We start from the raw sequence: 13,877 nt of genomic DNA, 5'->3' as shown, positions 1-13,877 counted from the left end.
CGCAGTGTTTTCCAGGGTGCTTTTCAATACTGGCTACAACATTGCTGTTTTTCGACAAAATGACAAAGAAATTGAACAATTTCATGCAGTACAACAATATACAGGACAAGATATAAACGTTCAACAGCTTTCACGTATTTTCTTTCGAAATTTTTGGAATATGCTGAAAGGTAGGTCGTTAGTCACGACAATTTTTTTTTTGATCTTATGCTATATTTCTCCTTTGTAACAATTTAGGTAAAAACTATGTTTTCCCCATTAAAGAGAAAATTTGTTTAAAACCATCTTTACGCGTAAACTGCACAAAACCTATAACTAAATTAGTTATGGAATTTGCGTGTCGACTTCGTCTCATCAGTATCCGACACTAATTTAGTGACAGGACTAAGATAGCGCCGGATTGATGCTAGTTTCAAAAAACGGAGACACCTTTGGAGCTAGCGTCAATCCAGCACTAGCTTAGTCCTGTCACAAAGTTAGTATCGGATTCTGATGAGACGAAGTCGAAACGAAAATTCCATGATGTTTTGTCTTGTTTATGCCATGATGCTCCTTTGCAGATCAGATTTACGAAACGCATTTTGAGCGCTAGATTCAATAATAAATCAGAGGGTACATCACGCTGCTTCACTCCATCTAACGGAAAATACAGATGAATCGCTGAGTATTCTGACACTTTGACCCATCAGCATCATACGAAACAGCTTGATCAGTGAGGATGCATTGTCTGATACAGTTTGCTTCGTATCATTGAATCGTACGCTGTTTTAAAACTCACTAACAGATGATAACTTATCCAGGACTTGTCGCAGGGAAAACATCTGATTCTTCATTGATCTTTCTTCTGCAAGGTGGTTTTAATATTCGCCAACAAAGAATCAAAAAACTTACGCATTTGCTAAACAGAATACGGGAGAGTATCTAATAAGTGGTTATAACGATCGTTGCGCCTAGATAGTTGGCACAGTTGAATTCCTTCTCTTGAAAATAATGTGAAACCAGTAGAATGTGCAAAACCCATTGGTAACTGATATTTGAGCACACAACAGCATTGTTCAATTCGTTTGATTATTGCCAACGAACAAAAAGACATGTAATAATAACTACATCCGACTACCAGGAAATTTAGTTAAAATTTCGATTTATTTTAAATTCATCCGATATAGTTATTAGCGTAACAATTACCCCATTTCCTTCCATAGCACACCTTCCTGTCAGTTTCAATTCATTTTTATTTTTCGTACCTCATCTTTGACGATCTATTTGGACCGCACCTCAATGGCTGTGTGTGTATGTGGGTTAGTTCTTGTCTGGTTTCTCTGTACCGTATCCATACATTAGCACTATTTTTTTTTTCTTCATTCGAGAGGAGGCCTCGTACAAGAGCAGCCACCATCAACAACAATGAGCGACTGAGCTCGAGTGCTTATTTGATCGTGTTGTATAATTTATTTATTTATTCGAATTATTTGTTCCACACCCGTCCGTCCTCCGTAACTGTTCAACTGCCGCCGACGAAACGTGTGATGAAATGCGCTCTAAACATCATAATCGTGGCAGATTGTCTTCCTGTGTGACACCATCTTCTTCTTTCCTGAACCATCGTTGAAATCTTTCGTTCGCTGCTGCACGGGAATGAACCCTTTGCCCTTTCTGTGGGATCACGTTGGGGGAGGAGGACAGACCCACCCTCAAAGAACACAGCACAGAGCAGACAATACACAAACGATGGCGCGCGAGTGGATTGAGTTTCAACGGGTCGGGTTTTATTGAGATGCGTGATTTGGACCCATTATGGAGCGCGCAGATAGTGATCTTGGGATTGCGTGAGCGCAATACGGAATTCTTGGGCGGTCGCAACGAGCTATGGTTCGATGACATTATATTTGGTCGTGCAGGAAAATATTGCACCATGGGCCTTATTGGTTCTTCACTAGACCGTAGCTGGAAAGCCCTTTTGTAATTATCACGAGGTGATGGAACTCCACTAAACTGCCCATTTCGGTTAAGTGCTCAATCAAAACACTAACATTTCACGGTAAAATCACGTAATACCCATATGATGAGTTAAACGTCTTGAGTGGATTTAAGTTTTCCTCCGAAACCACACACATCACGGTCGGTTGAACCGTAAAACCAAACCATCGTAACAAAGTAACTACCAACTGTCAGTGCTACGATTAAATGGCACAGACTAACACAATGGAAGGTCAGGGGCCTCGTAATCTACAGTCTTCGAGGCGTCAAGGTACTGTGGATATTTGCCAAAAAAATGAAGAGATTTCAGACACTTGCGCGTGTAGCCCACATTTAAGCTAGCTTGTAAATATATTTGTCAATGGAAAGCACAGTGAAAAAATACCCGGCTCTGAGACCTCGACGGGAACTAACCTCCAGCCAGACTATTATTGTGGGCCCCAGGGCAGTACGGCTGGTCAGCAATTTGCCAATAGTAATGCGAGGGTCCTACGCTACAACATTCCAAGACCAATTTGTGCTCGAAAGGAAGGCGCAACGAGGCAAATCAATTGGCGTGGCTAACAGTCACGAAGCAATGCTTGAAAATCAGCAAACCGGCTCGGAATGTGAGTTCATAAAACTCCTATAAATCAATCAATATGGACACTTCAAGCTAAAGCTGGGATATTTGCCAGGAATAACGGAACGGTGCCAACGTTTGTTTTTTTCATAACATAAGTTCTTGTTCTATTCCCCCAAGTACAACTAAGGCGGCTTGAAATCATGTTCTAAGATTTTCAATTATGAATGAAGTCCAGAATAGGTTTATCGCTCGAGCAGAGCTGGAATTTCGTTATTTTTCTTTGAAACGACAACATAATCTCTTCAGGAATGCAATAGATTAATGAAAACACACAAAAAAGCAGCGAATAGAATTTTATCCTTGAACGAAAAAACGGCTCCGAACCGAACAAGTGCGAAGAGAACGGTACAAACCAACAACAATCCATCATCCATACACCTTCACCCAAAAAAAAAATAATAACAGTCATAGGCATGGACAGATCGGACACCACAACAACAATTAATAATACCATAATATCGTCGTTTTTCCTCCCTCTTCTCTATGACCCAAAATCACATCCGACGGTCGGCATTGCCGCAGGGAAGAGGTGTGTGTTACGCATGACTCGACCAAGCGATGGAAGGTTCAAATTTGTCTACGTTGTAGCGAAACGATTTGAAAGGAATTTCACAGTATGTTCCATTTTCGAAACGGGTTCCCAAAACCACCATTGACTGACTGACTGACTGTCTGTTTGTCTGTTTAATTTTCTGTTGGCTGAATATATTTGACTGACTGCAATTTGCCAGCCTGATGGCATTGATTGCCGCAGGTTTGTGTGTAACTTGAAGGTCGTTAGAGCTCCGTTCCGTTTGTTGATCGCGAGATGTTAAAACTAATCGTAAAGGATGGTTACACTAGGGTGGTTATGGAGTAGTAAAATCTTGTGTTGAGTCGTGAAATGAACAATTACTTCGCGTTGGAGCAGATATTGTTAAAAGGTCTAGCTTTGTACAAATCGCTGATACTCCTTGTTGCTCTGTACGGCCCTGTGGCGTGGTCGTTGAAGAAAGCAGACTACACACTTAATTGTTTCTGTCCAATCTGAACATTTTTCCCATTAAACACTTTAAACCGTTGTCTTCCGTTTTAATTCCACTATGATTTGCCATATTTTGCTGAACGACCGAGCATTCAGCGTATAATTTGATAGTTACAGTAGGGAAAGTTTCGTCTTCGGGATTTCGCCAAAAAAAATTGTTAGTCGTAATACCGTCCGGAGAATCTGTCTGCGAGCAGAACGTTCATTCCGTGCCTCCAACCAACCGAACAGAAAGACGAAACAAAATCTAGTGTATTAGTTATGAAAAAATATGACTTCGTCTCAACTATCTTAGAACCGGACGAAGCAAGCGCCAGATTGACACTAGCTCGAAAAACAGACACATAGTAAAGCATGATGTCCCGCAAGAAAAGGAGCAAAACAGAGGCTGTCTTCTCATGTAGGATGAAACCTGTAACGAGATGGATTTCAAGTAGACATTTGAAAAAAATGTATCTCTATAACAGGGCTTGATGTCCCCGAGTTTGTTTACGCTGATAAATTTGCGCGGAAACTGATGCTTTGGCAAGGAATTGGCAGCTGCGGACTTTTTTTTAAGAACATGCAATCAAATACCTTTATTTTGACTAAATTACGTTTTCCATACTTCAAATCAATCCCAACAAATATATGGTTTTATGTGTCCAAGTTCAAGGTGGACCAGACTTTATGATTCGGTGGAATCGGATATTGAAATATACTACAAATGGCGGGATGTAGTCCTAGGAATTTGATTTTGTTAATTTAATATTTTAGACAAAATAAGGACTCATCGTATTCATATTAAAATAATTTTAGTTAAGTATCAGTGAATTAGTCAATAGATGATTAACAATATTAGGGTCTCTCCCGGAAGAAGACAATGAATAAGTTTCTATCATTTCCATACTTCTCGAAAACTGCTCAAGTTTTTCACTAGTAAATTAAGCCTTCCATTGCAATTTAACTGATACAATATCGTATCCAAAATCGTGTCAAGTGTCTAATGATTTTTATTTAATCTCGTTACAGGTAAACAATCGATTCATGCTGTCATTTTGAAAATACTGGTAAGTTGGTATGTACTGGTAACTTTTGGAATAGTTACTGATGTTTGTTTGAACCATATGTACCCAATCAGTGAAAAGCAAAATGAAAGTTCCAGCAGTTTCTAAGTTCTTTTGTAAGAAAGAAAAAAAACCGGATGCAATAGCATCAAACTTTTAGTGAACGACCGAAAAAATAAAATCGCAAGATCAGAACATTTTTCGTAAGATCCGCTTTAAATATAAAAAATAGAACAAAAAATTAAAAGAGTAAAGTCAGAGTCGGATAAAAAAACCTTCCGTACAATACCGAACAAAATTAACCGGTTCTAAAAACAAGATTTAGCTGACTTTGAATCTTTAGGTTCAACCTTAGCGGATTTTTCGAGCGAAATCTTATGCCGAAGTACTCAATTTTTACCTTTGAAGTTTTATATCACATTTTTACATTCTAACGCTAGTTTTGAGAAGCATGTTCTACTCTTTAACGCTAGTTTTGCGAAGCATGTTCTACTCTTACGACTTTGATTTTGGTTACTCAAATTACAAATCGAACCAAAAATGCATCTTCTGAGCCCTTGGAAAAGGTCTCAAATAGTCCGAAACGTCAAAAAAGATTGATTGAGTAAGCATATCGTAGTTGGCAAATCGATTTCCTTCTACGCAGTTTTTTCTGGATTCTGTTTTCAATCCTCGCTCACAAGTTTAGAAATTTTTATATCCCATAAAATGATGTGTTAAAACCTCCATAATCGAACAAATGAAAGGAATCGTTTTGAATCGCTAAATTTTACTTTTTGGTCATATATGCAAATCTAGAATGAAAGAGATATTTTATGAAAACTGACTACATTCTCAACAAATGACTCAGATTCCAGGAGGACAGTGATCTGCAGTCTAAGAGATTATTTTACGACTCCAATCATAGAGGAATTCTGGGCTTCAAATCTGCCGATGGCACAGGGTCTTCATCCTAGTATCTATTAAGCAATAGGAGAAGGTGGGATAAATCGAATCACTTAGAAATTTAGGTAATCTATTTACACTATCTAATGAAGCTTAATTGTCTTTTTCAAGATTGGTTGCGATCAGAGCGAAAAAAATAGGGACAGTCCTATGTAGGGGTCATAAAAAGCCATTTTGTTGGAAGATCGGCACAGATTTAAATCATTTATTTTTCTTTGTCACTCCTCAAGGAGCGTTCTGGTGTTATAAAACCAGCTCTAATGTCCTGCGGTCCAAACGCTTTATCTGCCAGAACTTGCAAGCTTGCGTAATTTCATACACAGACTAAAGAAAAATGTATATGATGTGTTTTCCGTACAAATGACGCTGAAATATGTAGCGCAATACGCATTTATAGATTCGAGTGATTTTGAAGTTTTGCTTTAAAATTACTATTTCGATTTAAAAACTTGCTTACCAATAAAGGGTATTTCAATTAAAAATTTGACTCTTTCCTTTCTATTGGCTAAAAAGGTACCAATTAGTGAGTATGGAGAAATGGATTAAGCAAAATGTTTTGGCGCATCTCCACCCAAATCTGTATACAATTCGAAATTTATTGTAATTCTGGCTGTATATCTCGGAAGGGAATATGGTTGGTCAAAACTAGTAGTGCAATCGATTCTTTTGACTTTTTCACGTAAAATTTACTAACTTTGGTCACTCGAATTCATTCTCCTTCCAATATGTGAAAATCGGAGTTATTGGAAGTATTGGGATAATGTAAGATAAAAAACATTGCAGTTTTGAGAAAAACGCTTGTTTTCAACTCACATACCGTCGTACAAAACCAAAACCGCAATACGTTTACATCATACTCCTCCAGTTCTGAAAAACCTGTTTTCTTGATATATCTCTACGTCCGAACTTTTTCGCCGTTGGGTTATCACTTTTAAGATAACTTTTACTTGCGAAGGGTATGTACCGTGCACGTTTACATAATATATCGTAAAAAAACAATTTAATTTTACTATCTTAACATCTTGTATTACGTCCCTAACTCCTTTGGAAAATATAAAAATGCGGTTCTGTTGGCTACCCTTCTTTGTAACATGAGCAGTTCTTTCGAGTAATGTATTTGACGAAATAAATTATTTCCATCCGATTGCGCGACACCTTTTTTGGCAGTCACTCCTTAGGTTACTTCTCACGATTTGTGTTTTTGTGTATTAATTCTGTTTTAAAACTTGTGGCCTTTCAAAGCCCAGCAAATGGTACGAACTACGTTGATCCCGAATGTAAAAATTAGTAAGAAATTCAACTTTTTACTAAAACTAAACAATTTACAATCTTATTTTATCTTTGGAAAATTTGTCCCTTTCATTTTGTTTAAACACCAGTTGGGGGGCACAGTGGCTCACAACACGATTTTGGGGAACTTAATCATAAGGAGCCAAAACTACCCATTCTTGCGAATTGACATAATCTACCATGGTTATGTGTATATGTATTTCTTTTTTACTATATTCTATGTTATATTAATACTAACACTCACTATCAATATCAATTGCATATTTTTCGGATACACTCACAATCTTATTTTTTCAAATGTACAAACGCTCGTAGCATGCGCGATAATACAAACTGGTCATAATCGCGACCATGCAAATGCAATCGTCCGCGCATCGCGGTCTCAAATGCGAATATACACGCTCATTCTCATTTCCTGCGTAAGCCCATGCCTTTAGTTAGTCCATTCTCAAACAAAATTATACTCATATGCACTAGACAGCACGTTTCAGAGCGCCAGTGCTCGGATCTCTGGTGATGTGGGGAAGCTCACTTTTCTATGATCTGAACTGTACACTCAAGATTGAACATCGGAATCGCAGTCCACGTAAATTGTTTATCCACGCGCAGCTACTTGCTAGCACAGGCGACATACAAACTTCAATTCGATCGAACACGTTAACATACAAACGCTGGAGCCCTTGACGGTTCTGCAAACCTGATCACAAAAACGAAAGAGCAATCGCTATCATTCGCCCATGGCTACGCCCGAGATCTGGTATACACAAACGCCTTCCGATGATTAAGTGATCGTGTTAGCATATAAACGTGGACTCAAGTATGAGCATTTAGGCCGATGACAAGCTGAAGCGGAAAGCGAAGCGTTTGCGGACGCGTCTGAGCACTTTACATAGTGTTTTGCCGCGTTCGCCCCGCTTTTACTATGACAGTATTACGCGATCTACATGCACACACCAAACGGATAGGTCAAGCGCATTTGCTTCGCTTACCGCTACCGCTTCGCAAATCGCGTAAGCATGTCATCGGCCTTAAACGCCCATGCGATCATTCGAGAACACAAACGAATATGTGAAGGGTCACACGATTAAACAATCGAACTTATACACGTGAAGTTACATACACTAGCACACACTACATACACACACCGACGCGATCGGACACGTTAACATACAAACGCTCGAACGTTTCGCGATTATCCACGTACGCCTACCTTTGCGATCTTGCAAGCGTTTAGCACTTATAAAATTAAAAACACATGAACATACAAACGCTTGTTCCAACGTGATAATGAAGTTTTCCTGTCGCCAGATCTGAGCCGTTCACTCAATATCACAATCCAAATCATGGCCCGCTGCAATTCACCTTAAGCAGTGTTTCAGTAGGTGACATTTTCCTGCTTGTCTGCACTTGTTGTGAGTGATTCTTACAGCGTTGTGTTTGTTTTTGATTATGCGTTCACAATGATCAGATTTTCGTTAAAATTCGTGCTAACTTCACATTCTTCACCACTGTGCAATGATATGAACGATGGTTGCATTGTTAAAGGAGTGTCTGACCTCGAACACTTTACCCGATAGCTTACCGTTTTTTTTTCAATCAACTAAAACATTGTTCCCCGATGAACATCGTATCGTCAGGTGAGCACACTTTTATATTCACCCTACATACCTATCTGTTGCTGTGCGAAGTCTATTCAACATTGTCGCTGTATGTTTACCTGTGCGCCTTTTATTCCACCATCAACCGATAAAAATGATTCACCTTTCGGTATTATAGGGATCCCAATCCAAAGTATTTACTGCCTACCAACCGACCTACCAGAGCAGGAATCTCTTTTGTTGACCTGTGGGAATTCCTCGACCGGAATCTCCTCGAAATGCAGTAGGCCATAATAATGCATTTTTTTTCTCCATCCACTTCATGGCTAATGACGGGTACCCAGGCAACAGCGCACTGGTCTGAGCTGGTAGTGGTACCACCACCCCCTTGTGCGAGCCAGTAGTAGTAGTGGGTACCTCGTTGATGGCCTTCGCTTCCGCTGCGCCGCTGCTGATCGGCTCATACCTAACCTACTGTTGGTGGTGGTAGTGGTGGTGGTCGTGAACGGCTGCAGGCAACAGGCGATTGAGTCAGTTGTTTACAAATCGTCGTGGCGTTTGGACGGTGTGACGCGAAATCGACGTCGATCGTGGTTGGGGCTAGTTGGGTGTTTTTCGCGATTCCGTTGTACGAGGCTGCACCGCGCTCTCGAAATCTAGTAGTGTCGATGGAAAGTTCGGACCAATCTGTGCGTGGTGGGTGATTATCATCGGAACACGGGGCTCGATCGGTTGAAGGGGAAAAGTGATTGTTGCTACTGGTTGTTAATAGTGTCTCTAGGTAAAACAGCTAATGATCAAGAACAAAATTTCCAGGTCAGAATAGTGCCTCCTAAACGATTCGAAGTAAACTATCGCGAGGAAGTGGAAGGGTGATTTGGATAGTGACGACGTGTGCAGAAATATGCGACCGAGCGCGAAGTGTCCACCGTTAGAAGGAAAAAATAAATGATCGTGCTCTAGTGGAATTATTTAAATGACGGATTGTGGGGTCCGCGATACCCCTTGGCACAGAAAAAAAGTGTATGTGTGTTCCCGTCCTATGCCAACCCTGCCTGCTACGGACAGCTTAGTGCATACTTGTGATATGTAATTATAGAAGTTTTTCTGCAGCCAGTTCGATCCGTTGAATGAACAGTACTCAGGTCTCTTCGAGTTCTGCAATATCCAACAAATGCCGAGCTGACTGTTTTTTTCTTCTCGCCGTTGTTGCTGCTGCTACTTCTGCTACTACCCCTCCGACTGGTATTTGTGTCAGTTCTCTACAATACACTTTATTGATGTGGATATTCTATCGGTGCACGCGGGGGGAGGGACGTTGTGGAGGTGGGTGTCGATTTGCAGAACTGTGTGAACTGGACACCTCGCGTTGCGCTGTTGCGCTCTGGCCCTTGCTTTGGCTAGGGGATAGGTTTTTGTCCAATCCATTCGTCTACGGACGAATCGCAAATTAGATTCATTCAAATGTCAATCACGAAGCAAGATCTTGATCAATAGGCCGTGCAACAACCGTGTCTGCCACTGCAATTTTCAATCGATCTTTTCTTCGTGTAATGGCGAGGCATCGGGATGGAAAAATCGGTAAAATTAGTTCGCCTCGAGTGTGTTCCCATCCGAGAGTAAAGTAGAAACAAAAGTAGGCAAACATCAATCATATCACGAACGACGATAGCAAAAAAATGCACATCCACTGGGTGCTGCACCCGGCGTGTTTTAATAAGAGCCGAGGGAACGAACGGAAACAGGGGGGACACTTTTCTGGACCGCTGAGCCGGAATGGAGAACAACGAGTCCGACGCCTTTCCCTTCACCAACGATCGAACCGAGCGGACGATTTCCTCCTACAAAATAATGCAAATTTCCGCGAGTGGAGCCCTGCCTCTCCATCATTGCGAAAAGCTGTGCACACCTGTATGTACGTTTCATGTCATGTTCACAACGGCCGATCTGCTGCCGAAAGTGGACCGACCCTCTTCGATGCAGTTAGCGTAGTATGAAATGAACGTATGAGTTTGAAGCTTTGGTACAAAAAAGGGAAGAGAAAGAGGACCGGCGGAGAGCAGATGCTAGTTTTGTTCAATCAGCGATACTAAATATCAACTTGTTCATGCCCTACTGCTGTTTCTGCTGCTGTGATGGCGTAGAAATTTGAAACTGGATTAACTTGATACCATGTATTGCCACTTTTAGCATGGCACGGCTGGTTGAAAGTGAATCCGCGTTCGTGCGTCGATGGGACGCAAGTAGATTCATTGAGCTTGTTCGGGTTGTCCTGACGCTGGGCGAGCTATCTGGCGATCAGGTTTCAGCTGAAATTGAGCGAGGGGGTGTCGTTGTAAGAGGAAGAACGTCACTTTTCGATTAACTCGATTTGATGTCGTCAGTATATCGGAGTGTGTTTTCAGTTGCAGTCGTTCGCTCTTGGTTGGATACTGTTGTGAGCCGCTCATTAGGTGTGGATTGCTGTTTCAATGGGATAACTTAAAGATAAAGCTCACATATGCAATTTTTAGTTATTTTTAAATTTAAAAGCGAATAGTGTCTTCTTAGAGATACAACGAAGATTATATTCAATCTTCCAACACGTCCTGAAATTCACATCTCGAATCTATACCTGCGCAAATATATTTAAAATCTTAAAATGCTACAGCACTAATCAAAAGACCTACGTTATGTTGATTTATTGTATGTATCCGTTGAACTACATGAAACCTCGCTGTAAAATGTACGACATAATGCGTTCAGAGCAATAACTACCATCTTCTCTAAATCATTCTGAAATCCAGACCTTAAAGTTCTGATATTACAGGAACGGTTTGAACAGCGCACTGAGCGGCGAGGAATTTCGTTACAAAACGTTGATCATGACACACTGACATAGTAATATATTGGCTTCTCCAAATTATTCTAAAATTCAAGCCTCGATTTTCTATTGACTTAACTAAGGCAAGACTCTAATCTAAAGACTTAAACTTCAGAATCATTACGAGAATATAACATTTCATTCGTAAATTTAGCAAGTTATGGCGATGTTTCATGAATCGCAATGGATCAGATCATCGTTCTTAGTTGGGGCTGTAGAATCACAAGAACTTCACAGAAATTCAGAGGAGATCACGTTTTTATTCAATCTTGCATTCTGCATGGTGTGACGATGTCACACGAATAGATTGGTATAATTAGTCAGGGTATCGCACAAGCCCCAGTTGTCGTTGTATACCTAAATTTCTAAGTAATGATAGCTGACGACCTTTCCAGGTTCCAACAAGGACCTGATGTTCCAAGCACCAAGTTTCCAATCAGTTTCCATTGTACATTGACGTGTATCCTTTGCCCATTCCATCCTTTATCTATTACTAAATTTTTTGAACTTGTATGATTGTTCTTTCGTCCACCAGGGTTGGTTACCTAATCTTGACTAAGGTTCCTCGTACCCCATCAGGTACCACGTGAAGGTAGAGATAGGAGTTCAGCATAAAAGGTGAATGATCATATGATAAGATGTCATGTTGCACATGATACAGCTCCGCCTATTAAAATGTAAATGAATTTGAAAAACAAATATTTATGAAGGTATTACCGAATTATTCAAAAATGAGGAACGAAGTTGCACAAATAAGAATACGGAAATCGTCAGAAGGACATTAGAATTCCATAGAAAACTTCTGAAATCTTTTCAAAAATCCTAAAAACTTTTGAAATCCTCTTGATTTTTCTGAAATCATCTATTTTTATTTTTATAAGTTTTCAGAAGTCTTTTAGGCGTCATCAAGAGTCACCATAAGTATTCAGAAGACTTTGAAAATGTTTATAATGTTCTGATACCTTCAGAAGCTTCTATAACATTCAAGAAAGTCTTCAGCAGCTTTCGAATATCTTCAAAAATTTTATGAATACTTTATTTTTCAAAAGCTTCAAAAATTTTCACAAACCTTCATCAGTGTTTAGAAGTCTTAATTTTCGTTTATTTGACAAGGCTCAATGCGTGAACTTAAAGGAGCAATGTGTTTGCTACTTGAATTTGATAGAGAAATTGTACCAGAATCTCATTCCGTACATGTTGGAACTGGATTAGTTAAGCTTTGCAATCCGCAGTACTCGGATGCTTTGGATCAATTTGCTAGAGAATTTTAAGTCACTGAACACTGAAAAACGACGTTTCAGGATAACTTTTTGTACTCAGACTGAGCCATATCAATTCACCTTATGCATTTACATAATGCTCGTGATAGCCATAACGGTACTTTGTATAGGGTTTCTGTAGTTCAGTGTACACGAACCAAACGCGTAATAAACTTATATTTTCTTCTCCTTTTTCTTTAATTCTTCCGAAGTTATTGGAAATGTTAAGATGTTTTCAGAATTCTTCAAAAGTCTAGATTTTTCTTCGGCTGTCTTCCGAAATTTCCGAGAAGTACAGAGGTCTTCAGAAATCCATAGACGTCTTTTGAATGCTTCTAATTTTTTTTATTTGGAAATTTCTGAAATACACTGAAATCTACTTGGAATTTCAGAGATGTTCTGAAGTCCTCTGATTTTTAGGTTATTAAAAGTATTCTTTGAAGTCTTCGAATTTCTCGAAGATTTCAGGGCTCTCGGGAGTCTTTTTCAATTTTCTGTTATTTTAGAAAGTCTTCAATACATTTTCAATTTTCTGAATTTTTTTGAAGGTTTCAAAAGTTTTCAGAAGACTGTTGGTCTTAAAAAGTTCTTAATAGTCTTCGGAAATCTTTAGAAGTCTACGCAAGCCTCCAGAAGTCTTCAGATACCCTCAGAAATTGTTAAAACTATTTAAATGTCTCCAGAAGCCTTAGGAAATTTTAAGAAATCTTCAGTAGTCTTTATAAGTTTATAGGCTATTTGGACCTACCCAAGCAAATCACCCTTTTAGGTGGATAGATGTGAAAAAAATTACCGGTCAAACGTCCTAATTGTTAGTTTGCAACCTCAGCTTCATTGTAGGGGTAATTTGGACCTGCCTACGGGACAATTCAGATCGTGACAGCTGTCGATTGGCGCATCATGTATTTTCTTTGCTGTGACGTGTGCAATAGTGTGCGCAGCCTCAATCCGCTGAACGGTGGTTGATGGAATAGGGGATCCGAATAGCCCCGTACGCTCATTTCACACAAAAGTGGTTAGCGTCTTGAAAATATCTCTGTTTTTACTCAAACAAAAATCATTCTATTAAATAGGAGTCTCAACCCTTCCAAAACAGTTACCTTTTTTCACTTTTATTTGTTGTTTTAATTACGGCTTTACTATTATTATGATTTTTGTTTTGAGGATGGCGAAAAAATGCAACACGTTGTATCTCCTTTCTTAAAAAAGTGCAGAATAAGATTCAGCTATCAAAATTAATTTGTCAGAAA

The 13,877-nt window shown here is 39.6% G+C and overlaps 1 protein-coding gene across 8 annotated transcripts in view; it reads left to right on the top strand.

The window, feature by feature from the left end:
- Positions 1-13,877, top strand: part of LOC131692473 (partitioning defective 3 homolog) — a 127,155-nt gene that overhangs the window by 74,689 nt on the left and 38,589 nt on the right. For 4 of the 8 annotated variants that reach the window (XR_009305987.1, XR_009305986.1, XM_058979581.1 and 1 more), the window contains exon 1: positions 9,036-9,286. The exons of 2 other annotated variants lie outside the window; for them this stretch is intronic. The gene's annotated coding sequence lies outside the window, so the exon portion shown is untranslated. Of the gene's footprint in view, positions 1-9,035; positions 9,287-13,877 lie in introns of those variants that run through there. 2 more of the 8 variants (XM_058979550.1, XM_058979540.1) reach the window with 2 other exon arrangements.

The sequence above is a fragment of the Topomyia yanbarensis genome, chromosome 1 (genome assembly GCF_030247195.1).
Source record: "Topomyia yanbarensis strain Yona2022 chromosome 1, ASM3024719v1, whole genome shotgun sequence".
Taxonomy (NCBI): Eukaryota; Metazoa; Arthropoda; class Insecta; order Diptera; family Culicidae; genus Topomyia; species Topomyia yanbarensis.
Note: the sequence above shows the minus strand (reverse complement) of the source record. Positions and strands in the feature narration are given on the sequence as shown.